Genomic DNA, 20,267 nt, shown 5'->3' with positions numbered 1-20,267 from the left:
CCGAGATCTTGCTTTCTTCAGTTCAAGGCTTCATAAGCTCTTTTATGTTCCATGGCGTACTTATCCCAAACCATCATCTTTGAATGTTGCAAGACTTTCGTCTTGTATGTAGATCGGGGTAATTACATTCATTGCATTCCTAGTCTGAATCACAATCTGATTGTATGGGTGGTTACCTGCCAGGTAACACTTATGTTTGGTCATGAAGTCGTCTAAAATCAGCCACGTGCCCTCTTTTAATTGTGAGAAGCAGATATATATAGCCAAATTCTCGCGCTTCGTTGCGGCAAAGTACTGCTTTTAATTTCTTAAGAAGAAAGTAAAACCTTTTTAAACGGATCGAAAATATACCAATAACAATTTGTTAAGGATCTGTTTTTTTGTGAACCTCGCTTTTCACAGCTGTCCCGCTACGGCGTGTGTTTCGTTTATTTGACAGTATGTAGATCGTGGTAATTAAATTCATGGCATTCGTTTTCTGAATCACAATCTGACTGTATGGATGGTTACCTGCCAGGTTACGCTTGTGGTTGGTCAGGAAGTCGCCTTACATCCGCCACGTGCCCTCTTTCTGTTCCCAGAAGCTGATCATAGAATGGTTTTAATAGTTTACTTTCAAATAATGCAAAGAGTATGCGACACGTGTTTCTCCTTAATTCTGGGCTCATCAGGCATACACACTCACTGCATCCCCTCTCGAGAATCGAATATCGTCAGCGCCAGAGTTGAAGCCCCTAACGTTACGGTCAGCAAGTGGGCTAACATCCGCCATGTGCCGTCTTTCAGTTGCGAGAGGCAGATCATAGAATGGTTGAAACTGTTGCCCCTAACGTTACGCTACGCTACGGCGTGTGGTTCGTTTATACCTCGTGTCTTCTCATTAAACTTTTATCTCGCGAATATGTTATTGCAATCCGCAGCGGGAGCGTTTCTATAAACTTAATTTAAACTTACGTTTTACACCGTGCTTTGTTTCCCTTATGAACATGCTTGTATGCTTCACTCGTTCCCTTCTCAATTGTTTAATGAATTTTTTGTTCTTCGCTGTTTGCGGCTCCTCCTTCCTTTGCCCCTACTGCGTTCACAGTCTTTTCACGTGATTACGTGGGAGGCGTGATGACGTGACACTCAACTCCTCCTCCCACGGCCATCGAGCTGCCGTCCATTACAGTATATTGTGAAAAAAGAGGTTCCAGTTATGACCATTACGCGTTGAATTTCGAAATGAAACCTGCCTAACTTTTGTAAGTAAGCTGTAAGGAATCAGCCTGCCAAATTTCAGCCTTCCACCTACACGGGAAGTTGCAGAATTAGTGATGAGTCAGTCAGTCAGTCAGTCAATCAGTCAATCAGTCAGTCAGTGAGGGCTTTGCCTTTTATTATTATAGATAAGCAGAATTTTAAAGTCAATCCTGAATGACACAGGTAACCAGTGTATTAACATCAAAACTGGAGAATGTGCTTGGATTTTCTTTTCCTAGTTAGGATTCTAGCAGCTGCATTCTGCACTAGTTGCAAACGATTTATGTCTTTTCTGGGTAGTCCTGAGAGGAGTGCGTTACAGTAATCTAGCCGACTGAAAACAAACGCGTGAACTAATTTCTCAGCATCTTTCAATGATAAGAGGTCTAACTTTTGCTATGTTTCTTAAGTGAAAAAAATGCTGTCCTAGTCTGATGAATATGCAATTTTAAAATTCAGATTACAGTCAGTTACCCCTAAGCTTTTTACCTCCGTCTTGACTTTTAATCCTAATGCATCCAGATTGTTTCTAATAGCCTCATTGTATCCATTATTGCCAATCACTAAAATTTCAGTTTTCCCTTTATTTAGCTTTAGAAAATTACTATTCATCCATTCAGAAATACAAGAAAGACATTGTGTTAGTGAATCGAAGAGAATCAGGGTCATCAGGTGCTATTGATAAATACAGCTGGTGTGTCATCAGCATAGCTGTGGTAGCTCACGTTGTGCCCGGCAGATAATTGACCTGACGGAAGCATGTAGATTGAGAAAAGCAGCGGACCCAGATAGAGCCTTGTGGAACACCATATAGGATATCATGTGTCTTTGAGTTGTAATTACCACAACTAACAAAGAATTTTCTCCCTGCCAGGTAGGATTCAAACCAATTTAAGACACTGCCAGAGAGGCCCACCCATTGACTAAGGCGATTTCTAAGAATATTTGATCAAAGGGTGTCAAATGCGGCACTCAGATCTAGGAGGAGAAAACAGATAAATGGCCTCTGTCTGCATTTACCTGCAAGTCATTTACTACTTGAAACGAGTGCAGTTTCTGTGCTGTGATTTGTTCTAAAACCTGACTGAAGTTTATCAAGAATAGCATGTTTATTGAGGTGGTCATTTAACTGCATAATGACTGCCTTCTCTAGAATTTTACTTAAGAAAGGCAGGTTAGAGATGGGTCTAAAATTTTCAAGAGCAGAGGGGTCAAGATTATTTTTCTTAAGTAGGGGTTTAACTACAGCAGTCTTAAGACTGTCTGGAAGACCCCCGTATCTAATGACGAATTTACTATGTCAAAAATATTATCAATTAGCACGCCCGATACTTCTTTTGAAAAAAACTTGTTGGTATTGGGTCAAGGACGCAGGTGGAGGTCTCAGTTGAAAAATTATTTTATGTAAATCAGGTAAATCTATCCTGGTGAAAGAATTTAATTTGTTTGTAACAAAGTACTGGGGTTTAGGAGGATCCTCAGTGTTGGGGAGATATACTATGTTATTTCTAATATCATTAATTTTTTGATTGAAATATACAGCAATAGCCTCACAGATTTTACTGGAAGTACTTTGGAGGCATTCCTTTGAGTTACCTGGGTTTAACAGATGATCAATCGTCGAGAATAAGACTCTGGGATTACTAGCATTGTTATTTATAATCTTAGAGAAATAGCAGCGCCTCTCAAGACGGACTGTGTTATTGTATTCTGTTATTTTAACCTTTAATAATTTCATAGTGTATAGTTAGGTTTAGTTTTCTTCCATTTACGCTCAGCTCTACAGCATGTTTCTCTTTAAATCAGACACTCTTTGGGTGTTCCATGGTATAACAATGCTTAGAAATTTTTTAACTGTCTTTTCAGGTGCAACTATGTCAACAGCAGCTCTCACTTTAGTATTAAAATCTTTCTACTTTACTATTTACATGATCCTCGCTATTATAGTTGGCTCTATAACGGATGATTGGCTTAGAATGTTTGTAAGTTTTAAAGCTGCTGATGAATCAAAGAAGCGTTTTTAACAATATGCTTCTCATGAATGTTTTCTATCAATATTTCTACATTAATAGTAGAAGAAAATGGTCTGATAGACCAATATCAATGATCTGCTCTAATCAACTTTTAGCTCCTTTAGTAATTACTAAGTCTAACGTATGACCTGCTTTATGTGTAGGCAGATAACGAGCTGTCTCAAATCAAAAGAGTCCTGGAGGTTCATAAATTCTTTTACTTTTTGGTCACACTGATTATCGATATGAAAGTTAAAGTCGCCGACTATTAAGAGTGTGTCATAGTTTGTAATTAAAATTGACATTAAGTCAGAGAATTCCTCAAAGAAAGATGTGTTAAATTTAGGAGGTCTATACATGGATAATACTAGAACGTGAGAATCTCCATGAATAACAACGGGCGAGATACTCAAAGGACTTGAATTACCAAAACTGACATCTTTTACACTTTAACCCGGCTTGAGTAATGTTTGCTAGGCCACCGCCTCTTTTTTCCTTGGCGATCCGCACGAGTAAAACTGTAATCCGGAGGCACAGATTTCGATGAAAACAGTCGTGCCATCAGAGCCAAGCCACGTTTCACTTTGTGCAATAAAATCAATTTTTCTATCACTAATAAGATTGTTGATAAAAAATGTCTTGTTAGTAAAGCTCTAACATTTATAGTGCCATATTTAATGTTTCGGAGGGGCAGAGATTAATACTAAGTTATTTTTGTTAGCGCCGCTCTGTGTGTATTTTTTATTTAATCTATAGTCTGTGGTTTTTATAGTTTTAATACAGTGTTCATCTAAAGTAGTAATTGTAATTAAATTATTGGTGTTTATGCTGTATTGCCTAGATTTTCTACATGCATTGAGATTGGTTACTAGGGTATTAATGTTTATGCACTTTTACGGAAGATTTTGTTAAGCAATTATCATGTCCTAGCACAGCAATAGCTTTGACGGAAGGGGTTAAGAGTAGAAATAGACAGTCAAGGTAAACGAATTACCTTAGCGATGTTTTCGTAGAGGACCCGGGCGCGGAATCTATTCGGATGCAGGCCATCCCGCTTGAAGAAATGCGCCTTTCCTAAAAGAGGGTCCCGAGTTGTTGATTGAACCCGATGTCTTGTTCTCGCAGAAGCCTTTCAGCCAGTTGTTTAATCCTAGCAGACGGACTGTAGTATTCATTTGATCGTCTGACGAGAGGTAGTGGACCCGAAATGAAGATCTTTGCCGATGGGGTCCTCGTCCTTCGTGTCTTTAATTAGTGCTGCGAAGTCAGCCTTGAGAATTTCTGATCTGTCGGTGCCTTACATCGTTTCACCGCCGGCGCGTAATACAACGGATCCAACTGCCCTCTTTCTTGTGCTTCTCGTAGATTGTTGGAGCACGTCTCATCACATCTCGGACACAAGCACCGGGAAAACAAGAAACAAAAGATTTCCGATTAGGGCATGCAATATTGAGGTTTCTAACAATCAAATCACCTTCCACTATTACATCACCCAGGATTGAAGGCAAACTGGGGACGCGGAGAGGGTTGAACCGGCTTCTGGGTCGAGATGCTCGCCTGTGCCGATGGAGGTGTTCTAGCCTTGAACCCCCGCCTGCATAGCTGAAACATGCCGAGGTTCCTTCTTCGGTGTCATTGTCGCTCCCATGAGGCGCGGGGGGTGAAGCTTACTTGAGCGCACACGCGGGGTTGATGTGACATCGATTTCAGATGGTGAGGATGGTTTGTCCAGCAGCCGAGCCTTTAAATCCCTAAGGTACCTTCAATCTGGACAGGACTTTCTGAATTCTGTTTGTCGAGTGCCTGGAGTTCTTCTATGATGACAGCAACGCGATTCATCTCACTGTCAGCCATTGTCTGCTTCTGCTTCTGCTTCGTGCCCTAGGAAAGAATGAGAGAGAGATTTTAAGCATTAATGACCACATTGACTCTAAAGAGGTAGAACCCAGAGCTTAACGAACCCATTCCTGCTATTCACCAGCAAGACTCCTCTCAATTAAAGCCTTAGTTTTAATTGTGAAGTTGTTTGGAGAAGCTGAACTTTCCTAGAAGTATTTAAGGGATAAGTGCTGTGAGACATGAAATGCGAGTGACTATTGCTCTTTTGCAGAGTTTGGAACGGCTCACAAAACCCCGGCATAATGCAGTTTGGTTTCATTGTGAAGCCAGTCATACCTGCTTTAAATCAAACCCAAATAAATATATGTTTGTGGCTGTTTAGTTTCACCAGCAGGAGTGAGACATTAGGGGGCTAATTTATTTCGCACGTCCTGTCACTTGCCGTCCTCTTTGAAGCATTAATGACCGTGTTGACTCTAAAAAGAGTAGAACCCAGAGCTTAACGAACCCAATCCTGCTATTCACCAGCAAGTCTCCTCTCAATTAAAGCCTTAGTTTTAACTGTGAAGTCATTTGGAGAAGATGAACCTTCCTAGAAGTGTTTAAGGGAGAAGTCCTGTGAGTCTTCAAACGTGAGTGTCTATTGCTCTTTTGCGGAGTCTGGAACAGATGACAAAACCCCGGGGATGATGCGTTTGGTTTCATTGTGAAGCCAGACATGCCTGCTTTAAATCGAACCCAAATATATGTTTGTGGCTGTTTCGTTTCACCAGCAGGATGAGACTATAGGGGGCTATTTTGTTTTGCACTCCCGCCACATGCCGTCCTGTTTTGAGCATTAATGACCGCGTTGACTCCAAAGAGGTAGAACCCAGAGGTAAACGAACCCATTCCTGCTATTCAGCAGCAAGTCTCCTGTCAATTAAAGCCTTAGTTTTAACTCTGAAGTCGTTTGGAGAAGTGCAGCCTTCCTGGAAGTGTTTAAGGGATAAGTGCTGTGAGACTTGAAACGCGAGTGTGTCTATTGCTCTTTCATGAAGTCTAGAACGGCGCACAAAACCCTGGGGATGATGCATTTCCTTTCATTCCGAAGCCAGTCATGCCTGCTTTAAATCAAACCCAAATATATGTTTGTGGCTGTTTCGTTTCACCAGCAGGATGAGACTATAGGGGGCTTTTTTGTTTCACACTCCCATCACATGCCGTCCTGTTTGAAGAAATAATGTCCACGTTGACTGTAAAGAGGTAGAACCCAGAGCTAAACGAACCCATTCCTGCTATTCACCAGCAAGTCTCCTCTCAATTAAAGCCTTAGTTTTAATTGTAAATGTCATTTGGAGAAGCGGAACCTTCCTAGAAGTGTTTAAGGTATAAGTGCTGTGAGACTCGAAACGCGAGTGTCTATTACTCTTTTGTGGAGTCTGGAACGGCCCACAAAACCCCGGGGATGATGAGTTTGGTTTCATATTGAAGTTAGTCATGCCTGTTAAAAATTGAACCCAAATATTTGTTGTGGCTGTTTCATTTCACGAGCAGGATGAGACTATAGGGGGCTATTTTGTTTCGCACTCCCGTCACATGCCGTCCTGTTTTAAGCATCAATGTCCTTTTTGACTCTAAAGAGGTAGAACCCAGAGCTAAACGAACCGATTCCTGGGTCTTAGCATCAAGCCTCCACTCAATTAAAAGGCTTAGTTTTAACTGTGAAGTTGATTGGGAGACGCGGAGCTTTTTTGTATAAGTGTTTAAGGGATAAGTGCTGTGAGACTTGAAACGCGAGTGTCCTATTGCTGTTTTGTGGAGTCTGGAACAGCTCACAAAACCCCATGATGATGCGTTTGGTTTCATTTTCGAAGCCAGTCATGCTGGCTTTAAATCGAAACTAAATATATGTTTGTGGCAGTTTCGTTTCACTCAGCAGGATGACACTATAGGAGGCTCTTTTGGTTTCGCATTGCCGTCACATGCTGTCCTGATTTAAGCATTAATGTCCGTGTTGAGTATAAAGAGGTAGAACCTAGAGATAAACGAACTCATTCCTTTTCTTTAGCAGCAAGTCTCCTCTCAATTAAAGGCTTAGTTTTAACTGTGAAGTCGATTGCAGAAGGCGGAGCTTTCTGAATAGTGTTTAAGGGGTATTTGCTGTGAGACTTTGAAACACGAGTGTCTATTGGTTGTTTTTCGCAGAGTCTAGGTACGGCCCACAAAACCCCGGGGCATGATGCTTTGGTTTCATTTTGAAGCCATTCATGCCTGCTTTAAATCGAACCCAAATATATGCATGTGGCTGTTTCGTTCACCAGCAGGGATGAGACTATTGGGAGCTATTTTGTTCGCATTGCGGTCCACATGCCATCCTGTTTTAAGCATTAATGTCCGTGTTGACTCTAAAGAGGTAGAACCAAGAGCTTAACGAACTCAATCCTCTGTTCAGCAGCAAGTCTCCTCTCAATTAAAGCCTTAGTTTTTTGACTGTAAATGTCGTTTGGAGAAGCGGAAACCTTCCTAGAAGTGTTTAAGGGATAAGTGCTGTTGAGACTTGAAACACGAGTGTCTATTGCTCTTCTTCCGCGGAGTCTAGGACGGCCCACAAAAACCCCAGGGATGATATTTTTGTTTAATTTCGAAGCCAGTCATGCCTGCTTTAAATCAAAAGCAAATATATATTTGTGGCTGTTTCGTTTCACCAGCAGGATGAGACTATAGGGAGAAAGTCTATGCTCCAACAACAGATGTTGAAGATGAAGTTTGTGACATGTTCTACAACCATGTGAAAGAAGAAACAGACTGGATTTCACAACAAGATCTGGTTATCCTCATGAGGGATCTCATAGCTAAAGTAGGCCAAGGAAAACATGGGAACATTGTTGGAAAATTTTCCTTGGAGAGCGAAATAAAGTTGGTGAACAACTTATAGACTTTTGTGCAACATACCAGCTCACTATCATGAACACAACATCACAAAAGGAGGCTTTGCACCTGGACATCACCGAATGGCATTCACTGGAACCAAATCGACTATATCTGTATTTGTCAAAAATGGAAATCATCAATCGTAATGGTGAAGACAAAACCTGGAACCGACTGTGGAATTGACCATGAACTTTTGATGTGAAAGATTAAACTATGAAAGAAGAAGAAGAAGGAGCAGATAATACCAAAGTTCTACTTGATTACCATAACACAAACATTCTGGGCAATCTACATCATCATATTGCCCTGCTGGACACAGGTGAAAAAGAGCCAGAAGTCAACAAATATTGAGAAAACATTGATTAAAAAACAGAAAAGACCATCATAACCATGGATAACTGCCAAAACACTGAAGATAGTGGATGAAAGGTGAACAGCCAAAGCCAGAAGTGATAGGCAAGCTATAAGTGAGATCCACAAGATACTTAATTGAGCCATTCAGAAGGACAAAGAAGCTTACAACTAGATAATATGCACGGAAATAGAAAAGAAACATATCAAAGGCAAATACAGAGCAGCCTACAAGAAGATAAAAGAATTTAGGAGTATGCTGAAGGACGCTCATGGGAACAAGCGTACTGAACCAGAACAAATAAAAGACATGGAAAGAATACAACCAGCAGCTCTACCAGAACAATGCAACAAAACAGGATGAAGTGACTGTTGCCTTCAACTGTGAAGTTATGGCTGCTATCAAGCTTCTATCCAATAATAAGGCTCCAGGATGCAACAACATTCCCATAGAGCTCCTTAAGCCCTCTGAAACTACTGTGGAAGCTATCACAAAGTTATGCCAACAGATTTGGAAAACTAGCAAGTGGACAACAGATTGGGCCAGATCAGTCTTTATTCCCATACCTAAAAAGGGTGATGCTATTGACTGCAGCAACTGCCAGACTATTGCATTTATACCTCACGACACCAAGGTACTTTTCAAGATCATACAGAGACAATTACAACTATTTGTAAAAAGGGAGTTGCTGAAAGAACAAGCAGGTTTCAGGAAAGGCAGATGAACTACAGATATTATAGCCAAAATCAGATGGATCTTGGAGAAGGCCAGGGGATATCAGAAAAGCCTCTACCCATGCTTTATAGACTACAGCAAAGCTTTCGACTGTGTGGCCACCAAAAAGCTTTGGATGACATAAAGACCATGGGTGTGCAATCCATTTGATCAACCTGATAAGAAACCTCTAAAAAGCAACAGTACAGACTGAAAATGGAAATACCAGTGGTTTAAAGTCAGGCGTGGGGTTAGACAAGGATGTATTTTAATTGCCGTTATTGTTTAAACCTATATGCCGTAGCTATCTTCAGAAATATTGCCTCTGCCGAAAGTGAAGAAGGTATTCAGATTGGAGGGAGAAATCTGAACGAATCTCAGATATGCAGATGATACAACCTTGATTGCAAGCAGCCAAGAAGGCATGAAGGACTTACTATGGGCAGTTAAACGAGAAATCCAAGAATATGGACTCTTACTCAATGTGGCCAAAAACGAAAATTCTAACAACCGACAACGGTGATCAAGACACTTTTGAACTAGACCGGAGATGAAATAGCAGTGGTCAAGGAATTTAATCTACTGCAATCAATGGTGAAACACTGAGGCTGCATCTACTCTGGAGATCAAATGGAGGATGCAATGGGAAAGATGACAATGAAAATCACTGGACAAGGTTTTCAAATCTAGGAACACTTTCCTATCAACCAAGATACGGCTCACACACAGTTGATCTTTCTTTGGTCCCTTTTGGTTGCGAAAGCTGGACATTAAGGAAACAGGACAGTCGACAAATTGATGCATTGAAATGTCATGCTGGAGACGGATTTTATCATACATGGACAGCCAGAAGGACAAACAAATCAGTCATGGAACAGATTAAGCCAGCAATGTCACTCAAAGCATGGATTACAAAGCTACACCTCGCCTACTTTAGACATACCATCAGAAGACAATAGTCACTGGGAAAAAGATATCATGATTGGCAGAACAGAGGGAACAAAGAGACGAGGAAGGCTTGGCAATGCGATGGCTTGACACCATTACAAGAAGCAACAAGGAGGACTTTGGCCAAATTTAATCATCTAGCACAAGATCGAGCTGCCTACAGATCGTTTATCCATCAAATCGCTATGGTTCAGGATCGAACCGATGGCCTTTTAACTACTAACCTGAGTGTATACTTGGTGCCCCCTCAACTGGAGGGGCACCTACACACCCACCAGAAGGGTGAAATGGAAGTGGGGCCACTGGCCTAGCACAATATTCTTTGCCCCTGACACCTGCCCCAATAGCAAAGGTTGGGCCCCCACCCCAAATAGACAGCATTTGTTTTAAACTCAACTGCTTCTCTAATTTTATTCCAATAAACAGTTTTTGGTGCTGTGCCAGGCCAATCTGATGCAATTTAGGGGAAAACTGCTGTGGTGTTAACATAATAATTATAAAACATTTTGACACTCCAGTGTTTTGGCTACTTCATCCATCCATCCATCCATTATCCAACCCGCTGAATCCGAACACAGGGTCACGGGGGTCTGCTGGAGCCAATCCCAGCCAACACAGGGCACAAGGCAGGGAACCAATCCTGGGCAGGGTGCCAACCCACCGCAGTTGGCTACTTCATTTTCTTCAAATAACTGCATATCATTAATTCTACCTGGGTCATAGACTGGCAGGTCTTTATTAATAAACTGTCTTATGGTCAGTGTCCTGAGGTGACCGGGAAAGTCCCATTGCGGCTGAATATATCAATAAATGAGATATAGAGAATATGATTTGTTAAGGCACGTGTTTACTACCTGTCAAAAGTTTTAGAACAGCTCAGTTTTTCCACTTTTTCTTTAAATTTAATCAGTTGAAATGCAATAATTGACCTAAAATGGTGAAAAGGTAAGAAGTAAACTTCTAGAGGTTTAAATTTAAAGTTTAGGATAACAAAAACTGAAAAAATAGGAAACATCAGAATACTACAAATAGGCCTTCTTCATGGAATAACTACAGTAATCCCTCACTTATCACGGGAGATAGGTTCCAAGGCCGACCACGATAACTGAATTTCCGCGAAGTAGGGACACCATATTTATTTAATTATTTAACGTGTATTTGGACGTTTTTAAACCCTCCCTGTATTGTTTACAACCCACCCTTTACTCTATTAATAACAGGGACAACTGCTAAGCAATATGAAATCGGTAGATAAGTTTACACTTACTGTATAGCGAAGTACACGTAGCAGCTTGTAAGCGGTCATGACGTCGTCGACCTTGTTGCAAAGATTCCTAAAGCAGATTCCATCCAGACTACTGCCTTATCACATCCACTTGCAACTCGTTTTGCGCCCTGGTTAAAGGACACTGCGGCCGTAGATCATATATGCTTTTCCTCCTTTTTAAATAAAAAGAATCGTGGACTCATTGAAACTTTTACCTTTTCTGCAATCATTTGCATCTTCTGTTGGCGCTTGGACACGGCCCCTGAAGCAGTAGCACGTTAATGCTGAATGAGTGAGATGAGACTTCCTGGTTAATGCAATACTCCGTCGCTGAGCCAATCAGCAGCACACAGGAACTTAACTGCGTGCTCTGATTGGGTAGCTTCTCAGTCATCCGCCAATAGCATCCCTTGTATGAAATCAACTGGGCAAACCAACTGAGGAAGCAAGTACCAGAAGTTAAAAGACCCATTGTCCGCAGAAACCCGCGAAGCAGCGAAAAATCCGCGTTATATATTTAGATATGCTTACATATAAAATCCGCGAAGTCGTGAATCCGCGACAAGTGAACTGCGAAGTAGCGAGGGATTACTGTAATACATTACAACCTACCGATGTTCTGCAGCAATGAAAGTAAATTAAGTCTTACAAGTTGAAGCAAACAATTTGCACAGGTGTCCCAAACTTCTGTTGATTACTTAAAAACCCTGTCTGTCTTAAAGCAGAGTTAGAACAGACTGTGTTACTACACCCTCTACACCCTAGAATGTTGTAAATTCCCGTGATAATGGAAAGAAAATGGCAATTAACAAATGAAATGAGACAGAGCATTATTACCCTTAGTACAGTAGGCCTTTCATTTAGATTGACTACCATTCTTTGATTGTATGCAAAAGTTAAAATTCCCACTTGCGACAAATAAAATGCTATGTCTTTATATAGTGCATTTTCTATCTATCTATCTATCTATCTATCTATCTATCTATCTATCTATCTATCTATCTATCTATCTATCTATCTATCTATCTATCTATCTATCTATCTATCTATCTATCTATCGTCATATTGAAAAGTTTGGGAACCCCTCTTAATTCTTTGGATTTTTGTTTATCATTGGCTGAGCTTTCAAAGTAGCAACTTCCTTTTAATATATGACATGCCTTATGGAAACAGTAGTATTTCAGCAGTGACATTAAGTTTATTGGATTAACAGAAAATATGCAATATGCATCACAACAAAATTAGATAGGTGCATAAATTTGGGCACCCCAACAGAGATATTACATCAAAACTTAGTTGAACCTCCTTTTGCAAATGTAACAACCTCTAGACGCCTCCTATAGCCTTTGATGAGTGTCTGGATTCTGGATGGAGGTATTTTTGACCATTCTTCCATACAAAATCTCTCCAGTTCAGTTAAATTTGATGGCTGCCAAGAATGGACAGCCTGTGTCAAATCATCCCACAGATTTTCGATGATATTCAAGTCAGGGGACTGTGACGGCCATTCCAGAACATTGTACTTCTCCCTCTGCATGAATGTCGAACTGTGTTTTGGGTCATTGTCTTGTTGGAATATCCAACCCCTGCGTAACTTCAACTTTGTGACTGAACATTATCCTGAAAAATTTGTTGATATTGGGTTGAATTCATCCGACCCTCAACTTTAACAAGGGCTCCAGTCCCTGAAATAGCCACACAGCCCCACAGCATGATAGAACCTCCACCAAATTTGACAGTAGGTAGCAGGTGTTTTTCTTGGAATACGGTGTTCTTCTTCCGCCATGCAAAGCGCTATTTGTTATGACCAAATACAGTAATCCCTCGCTATATCGCCCTTCGACTTTCGCGGCTTCACTCTATCGCGGATTTTATACGTAAGCATATTTAAATATATATCGTGGATTTTTTGCTGGTTCGCAGATTTCTGCGGACAATGGGTCTTTTAATTTCTGGTACATGCTTCCTCAGTTGGTTTGCCCAGTAGATTTCATACAAGGGACGCTATTGGCAGATGGCTGAGAAGCTACCCAACCAGAGCGCGTATTACATATTAAATAAAACTCCTCAAATATATTGTGAGCACGGGGGCTGTTCGCACCCCTAGAGGATACGGCCGCTCCTCAAAAAACGCTGAAAGATTACCTTCACATTGCTCTCTTCTTTGTTGTGCTTACATATGGCTGCTTTATCAAGCGATATGCTTCCTGCACGGTGCTTCGCATACTTAAAAGATCAAACAGCACGTATTGATTTTTGATTTTTACTTTTCTCTCTCTCTCTCTTGCTCCGACATTCTCTGCTCCTGACGGAGGGGGTGTGAGCAGGGGGGCTGTTCGCACCCCTAGACGATACGGACGCTCGTCTAAAAATGCTGAAAGATTATCTTCACATTGATCCCTTCTGTGCAGCTGCTTCGTGAAGCGACATGCTGCACGGTGCTTCGCATACTTAAAAGCTCGAAGGGCACGTATTGATTTTTGATTGTTTGTTTTTCTCTGTCTCTCTCTCTCTCTCTGACATTCTCTGCTCCTGACGGAGGGGGTGTGAGCTGCTGCCTTTCTTGCAACTGCTTTGTGTGGCGGTGCTTCGCATACTTAAAAGCCAAACAGCCCTATTGATTTGTTTGGTTTTCTCTCTATCTCTCTGACATTCTCTGCTCCTGACGCGCACTCCTTTGAAGAGGAAGAAATGTTTGCATTCTTTTAATTGTGAGATGGAACTGTCATCTCTGTCTTGTCATGGAGCACAGTTTAAACTTTTGAAAAAGAGACAAATGTATGTTTGCAGTGTTTGAATAAAGTTCCTGTCTCTCTACAACTTCCTGTGTTTCTGTGCAAATCTGTGACCCAAGCATGACAATATAAAAATAACCATATACAGTGGTGTGAAAAACTATTTGCCCCCTTCCTGATTTCTTATTCTTTTGCATGTTTGTCACACAAAATGTTTCTGATCATCAAACACATTTAACCATTAGTTAAATATAACACAAGTAAACACAAAATGCAGTTTTTAAATGATGGTGTTTATTATTTAGGGAGAAAAAAAATCCAAACCTACATGGCCCTGTGTGGAAAAGTAATTGCCCCCTTGTTAAAAAATAACCTAACTGTGGTGTATCACACCTGAGTTCAATTTCCGTAGCCACCCCAGGCCTGATTACTGCCACACCTGTTTCAATCAAGAAATCACTTAAATAGGAGCTGCCTGACACAGAGAAGTAGACCAAAAGCACCTCAAAAGCTAGACATCATGCCTAGATCCAAAGAAATTCAGGAACAAATGAGAACAGAAGTAATTGAGATCTATCAGTCTGGTAAAGGTTATAAAGCCATTTCTAAAGCTTTGGGACTCCAGCGAACCACAGTGAGAGCCATTATCCACAAATGGCAAAAAACATGGAACAGTGGTGAACCTTCCCAGGAGTGGCCGGCCGACCAAAATTACCCAAGAGCGCAGAGACGACTCATCCGAGAGGTCACAAAAGACCCCAGGACAACGTCTAAAGAACTGCAGGCCTCACTTGCCTCAATTAAGGTCAGTGTTCACGACTCCACCATAAGAAAGAGACTGGGCAAAAACGGCCTGCATGGCAGATTTCCAAGACGCAAACCACTGTTAAGCAAAAAGAACATTAGGGCTCGTCTCAATTTTGCTAAGAAACATCTCAATGATTGCCAAGACTTTTGGGAAAATACCTTGTGGACTGATGAGACAAAAGTTGAACTTTTTGGAAGGCAAATGTCCCGTTACATCTGGCGTAAAAGGAACACAGCATTTCAGAAAAAGAACATCATACCAACAGTAAAATATGGTGGTGGTAGTGTGATGGTCTGGGGTTGTTTTGCTGCTTCAGGACCTGGAAGGCTTGCTGTGATAGATGGAACCATGAATTCTACTGTCTACCAAAAAATCCTGAAGGAGAATGTCCGGCCATCTGTTCGTCAACTCAAGCTGAAGCGATCTTGGGTGCTGCAACAGGACAATGACCCAAAACACACCAGCAAATCCACCTCTGAATGGCTGAAGAAAAACAAAATGAAGACTTTGGAGTGGCCTAGTCAAAGTCCTGACCTGAATCCAATTGAGATGCTATGGCATGACCTTAAAAAGGCGGTTCATGCTAGAAAACCCTCAAATAAAGCTGAATTACAACAATTTTGCAAAGATGAGTGGGCCAAAATTCCTCCAGAGCGCTGTAAAAGACTCATTGCAAGTTATCGCAACGCTTGATTGCAGTTATTGCTGCTAAGGGTGGCCCAACCAGTTATTAGGTTCAGGGGGCAATTACTTTTTCACACAGGGCCATGTAGGTTTGGATTTTTTTTTCTCCCTAAATAATAAAAACCACCATTTACAAACTGCATTTTGTGTTTACTTGTGTTATATTTGACTAATGGTTAAATGTGTTTGATGATCAGAAACATTTTGTGTGACAAACATGCAAAAGAATAAGAAATCAGGAAGGGGGGCAAATAGTTTTTCACACCACTGTAAACATATGGTTTCTACTTCGCGGATTTTCACCTTTCGCGGGGGGTTCTGGAACGCAACCCCCACGATCGAGGAGGGATTACTGTAACTCAATTTTTGTCTCATCAGTCCAAAGCACTTTGTTCCAGAATGTATCTGGCTTGTCTAAATGAGCATTTGCATACAACAAGCAACTCTGTTTGAGGCGTGAGTGCAGAGAGGGCTTCTTTCTCATCTCCCTGCCATACAGATGTTCTTTGTGCAAATTGCGCTGAATTGTAGAACGATGTACAGATATACCATCTGTAGCAAGATGTTCTTGCAGGTCTTTGGAGATGATCATTGGGTTGTCTGTAATCATTCTCATAATCCCGCGCATATGCTGCTCCTGTATTTTTCATGGACTGCCAGACCTCGGTTTAACAGCAACTGTGCCTGTGGCCTTCCATTTTCTGATTACATTCCTTACAGTTGAAACTGTTCCCGAACTTTTTCATATGACTGTATCTAGTCACAGGAAAACAGCTGTACAAGATCTGTCTGAAAGTGAAATGTCAAGGTCAGTTGAGAGCAATGTGGGATGACACACCCTGGAGGAAGAAGATCAGTGTTCCTGAAGGAACGTTGCCAGCATGGAGGGCACAATATAAACAAACACTGGCCAGGAGGGTGGAGGGAATGTACTGTGGAGGATATTGTATGGTATAGAAGTGAACTCCTTCTTCTCAGTTATATTTCCAGGGTTTCTGAATACCTGTCTTTTTTTGTGGGCTGTAGAGAAGCTGCTTCATTGTTTTTTGCTTTGTGAAAACCTCATACAATTTCTTAGAATGACACAGCTGCTGATTGAGGGGAAAGGGATCATTTATAATGGGATTTAATTTGTGTTTGGGGTGAAGAGTACAAAAGAACAAGGGAAAATGATAACCTGATAAACTTTATTTTAGGACAGGGAAAACTGGAAATTTGGAATAAAGAAAGCAAGTACCACAGATCCCCATTGTGTAATTTAAAATGATATGTGATAGTAGGATAGTAGTGAATTTAAATTTTTACAGATCTACTCTGAGTCCCGTACAGTTCCAGGATAACTGGGGTGTAAATAATGTGCTATGCAAATTTGAAAATGATGGACTGTAATTTGTATTATAATTTTATCAGTAGTTGGATATTTATGATAAGAAATAAATAGATTTTGTTAAGCAATGAGTGGGATTTGAGTCACATGTGTTGTTAGGATTTGTAGAGATCAGGGTCTTAGCCCCCACTTTGATTTTTGTGCATAGCCTTAATTGGATTACTCAAGTAAAAATAATACCCAACATACAGTGTATAAGATTGAAGCGACCTTTTGCGATATAATCAGGGGCTGAATCAAATAAGATAGATCTAAAGATCAGGGGGTTAATGATATTATTGTACATTCCCAAAAAAAGATCAGTGGCTAAAGCTTATGATGTCCCAATAATAATGATGCCACTGGTTAGGACATGGAGAGGATGAATCAGATGAGTTTTGGGGTTTGGGTAGATATATAATGAACAAGAGATTTAATGAGAGTGTTTATTGTTCCTACCCACTTTTAACTAAAATTCATTCATGGATGTTTTTAATCATATATATTATACTGTACATTTGGCTTCAGCGAGACTATGGTTACAGTGAGGCATTATGCAGAAGTATGGCTGTTGGTATAAAGGAGCCCCAGTAGTGTTTCTTGACACACTTCTGCTGAAAGATTTGTTGGCTGAAAATACTTAGTTTAAGTGTGTCAGAGAGAGGATGTGCATCACTGTTCATAATGGCAGTCAGTTTTGTTTTAAATCTCTTTGTGTGTCCCATAACTGAGCTTGCCCTTTTAATTAGCTTGTTGATTCTGTGGATCTTTCTTGAAGTGATGTTACCAGTCCAGCACACCACAGAGTAGAAAATTGCACTGGCCATCACAGAGTTATAGAAGATGTAAAGGTTGTCATTACAGTACCCACATTAAAGGTGTGCATTCTCCTGAGAAAAAGCACACCTGCTTATCTATGTAATCATCTAATAAGCCAATCAAGTGGCAACAGTGCAATGGATAAAATTCTGGAGATCCACATCAGCAGCTTCAGTTAACGTTCACATCAAACACTAGAGTAGTGAAAAAATATGATCTCAGTGAGTTTGACTGTAAGTTAATTGTTAGTGCCAGATGAACTTTAATTTATGTAACTGCTGATCCCCTGGGATTTTCATCCCCATCTCTCTCCAGAGTTTACAAGAGTTTGCAAAAAATCAAACAAAAAAAAAACATTCAGTTAGTGGTAGTTCTAGGGACAGGAATGCCATGCTGATGACAGAGGTCAGAGGAGAATGACGAGACTGGTTTGAAATGACATTATGGCTACTGTAGCTCAGATAATTTCACTGTACAACTGTGGTGAACAGAAAAGAATCTCAGAATGCAAAACACGTCATACCTTCAGAAGAATGGGTTACAACAGCAGAAGACCCTGTCAGATTTAACTCCTGACAGCCAAGAACAGAAGGCTGGGGCTCCATTGGGCACAGACTTGCCAAAACTGGACAGTTGAAGACTGGGAAAAACGATGCCTGGTCTGATGAATCTTGATTTCTGCTGAGGCAGAATTTTGTACCAACAACATGAATTAATGCATCCAAACTGCTTTGTATCAACAGTCCAGGCTGCTGGTGGTGGTGTAATAATGTTTTCTTGCTTAAATGCCTCAGCCTATTTGAGTATTGCTGCCTTATGTGTGTATCCCTTCATGGCCACAGTTTAAACATCTTCTGCTGGCTACTTCAAGCATGATAATGCACCATGTCACAAAGCAGAAGTCATCACAAGCTGGTTTGTGGAACATGAATAATGAGTGCAGAATTCGTCGGTGGAATTCCCAGTCATCGGATTTGAATCAAATAAAAAGGTGAGATTCACTGATGAATGTGCATCTGACAAATCTGTAGAAATTGTCTGATGCAATCATGCTAGCATTAATCAGAATCTCAAAGGAATGTTTCCAGCATCTTGTGGAATCCATGCTATTATGAACTGAATTAGTATTAGTATGATGTCCCAAATGATTTTCCCAGTGAGTGTATACTAATGGATGGATAGATAGATAGATAGATAGATCAGGGGGAATCTAAACAGGAAAAGATTTGCACTTCATGAAGGTAAGCAATTTTTTTATACTAGAACACCTGGTGGGCAAGCAAAGAAGCAGACAAAACTATCAGCAAGGAGGCTCATCCTGCTTATGGAAAGAAAGATTGAGGCTATCCAGTGATCTGGCCACATATGGGCTCTCCTTGAGACATGGCCCTCTAAATGCTTAGGATTGTAGGGCCACCAGGGCCTGTTAGAGGGGCACTAGCCTGTGGTCTCAAATGGAAAAGTAGGTCTATGCCAGATGCCAGGAGTGATACGTAGGCTCAGCAAGAATCCACTCTGACATGGGCATTGTAGCCACATCTGTCTCTCTCGATCTAGAATCTGGAAGTGAAATGGAGCAAGTGCTTATCTTTTACTTTCCTTTAATTCATATTCTCTTGTGTTTAGTTATTTAATAAATTTATAATGCTTGTTTTTCAGTTATTCTATATAAAAGAATCCTCTATCTATCTATCTCCCTTATTAAATAATACATGCTTCTCTGATTCTATTCAAGAATAAACACACAATTTTACTAATCCTACAAACAAAAAACACTATATTTTGGCAAAGCATATCCATGACTGTAAGTTCTTTTTTTAATGCAATCCAATTCATTTCCTGCTTGTTTTCTCATTCACTCAGTTATTCTGCAGGAATAAACAATTGGTAATGAATGCACTTTGCTTGGAACAGTGAACACTGTGTCAATTTTTCCTTTTACATCCACAAAGATGTGTCTGCTAGTTATGTTTTGAATTGAGAGTAACGACCGGTGCATGAATGGACCCTAAGTTGGGCTGGCACCCTGTCGAAGTCTGGTTTCTGCCTTACAATGATGCAGCTGCTGACATGGACTCTGGGTTCCTAAGAGAGTTGGGTTAAAGTGCCTCCTTTGATACAGCTACAGTATGTAAACACATCTAAAAGTTGGACTATGACACTTGCAACTGGTTTCTATCAGGGCACGCGCTACCTTGGAATAGTGACTGAATAGGTGGGTTTCCTGGGTGGGGTCATGCAGCTCAAGTTTTCCAATTATGTCTTCTCTTGATCTTGTACAAAACTTTTACCCAATTGTTATTTTCTGTGCTTCTTCCCAACAGTAACAAATTGCATTGAAATATTTCGCCTTTAAGGACACTGCCTTATTCTCTAAATATTTACAATAAATTGTCACTAAGACAGAGCCATTTATAATGTTAATTTCCAGGCTTGTACTTCTTGATTAGAATCAGCGATTGTTTAACCAAATCTGTTCATACAGGTTCCCTGTGTATTCTGTTAATGCAGTTTCTGAAGATTTAGTTCCCTGTTTTATACTTTAAGCACAATTCTATGAAAAATATC

This window comes from Erpetoichthys calabaricus, chromosome 5 (assembly GCF_900747795.2).
Source record: "Erpetoichthys calabaricus chromosome 5, fErpCal1.3, whole genome shotgun sequence".
Lineage (NCBI taxonomy): Eukaryota > Metazoa > Chordata > Cladistia > Polypteriformes > Polypteridae > Erpetoichthys > Erpetoichthys calabaricus.
The sequence above is the reverse complement of the archived record's forward strand: the minus strand, read 5'-3'. Positions refer to the sequence as shown.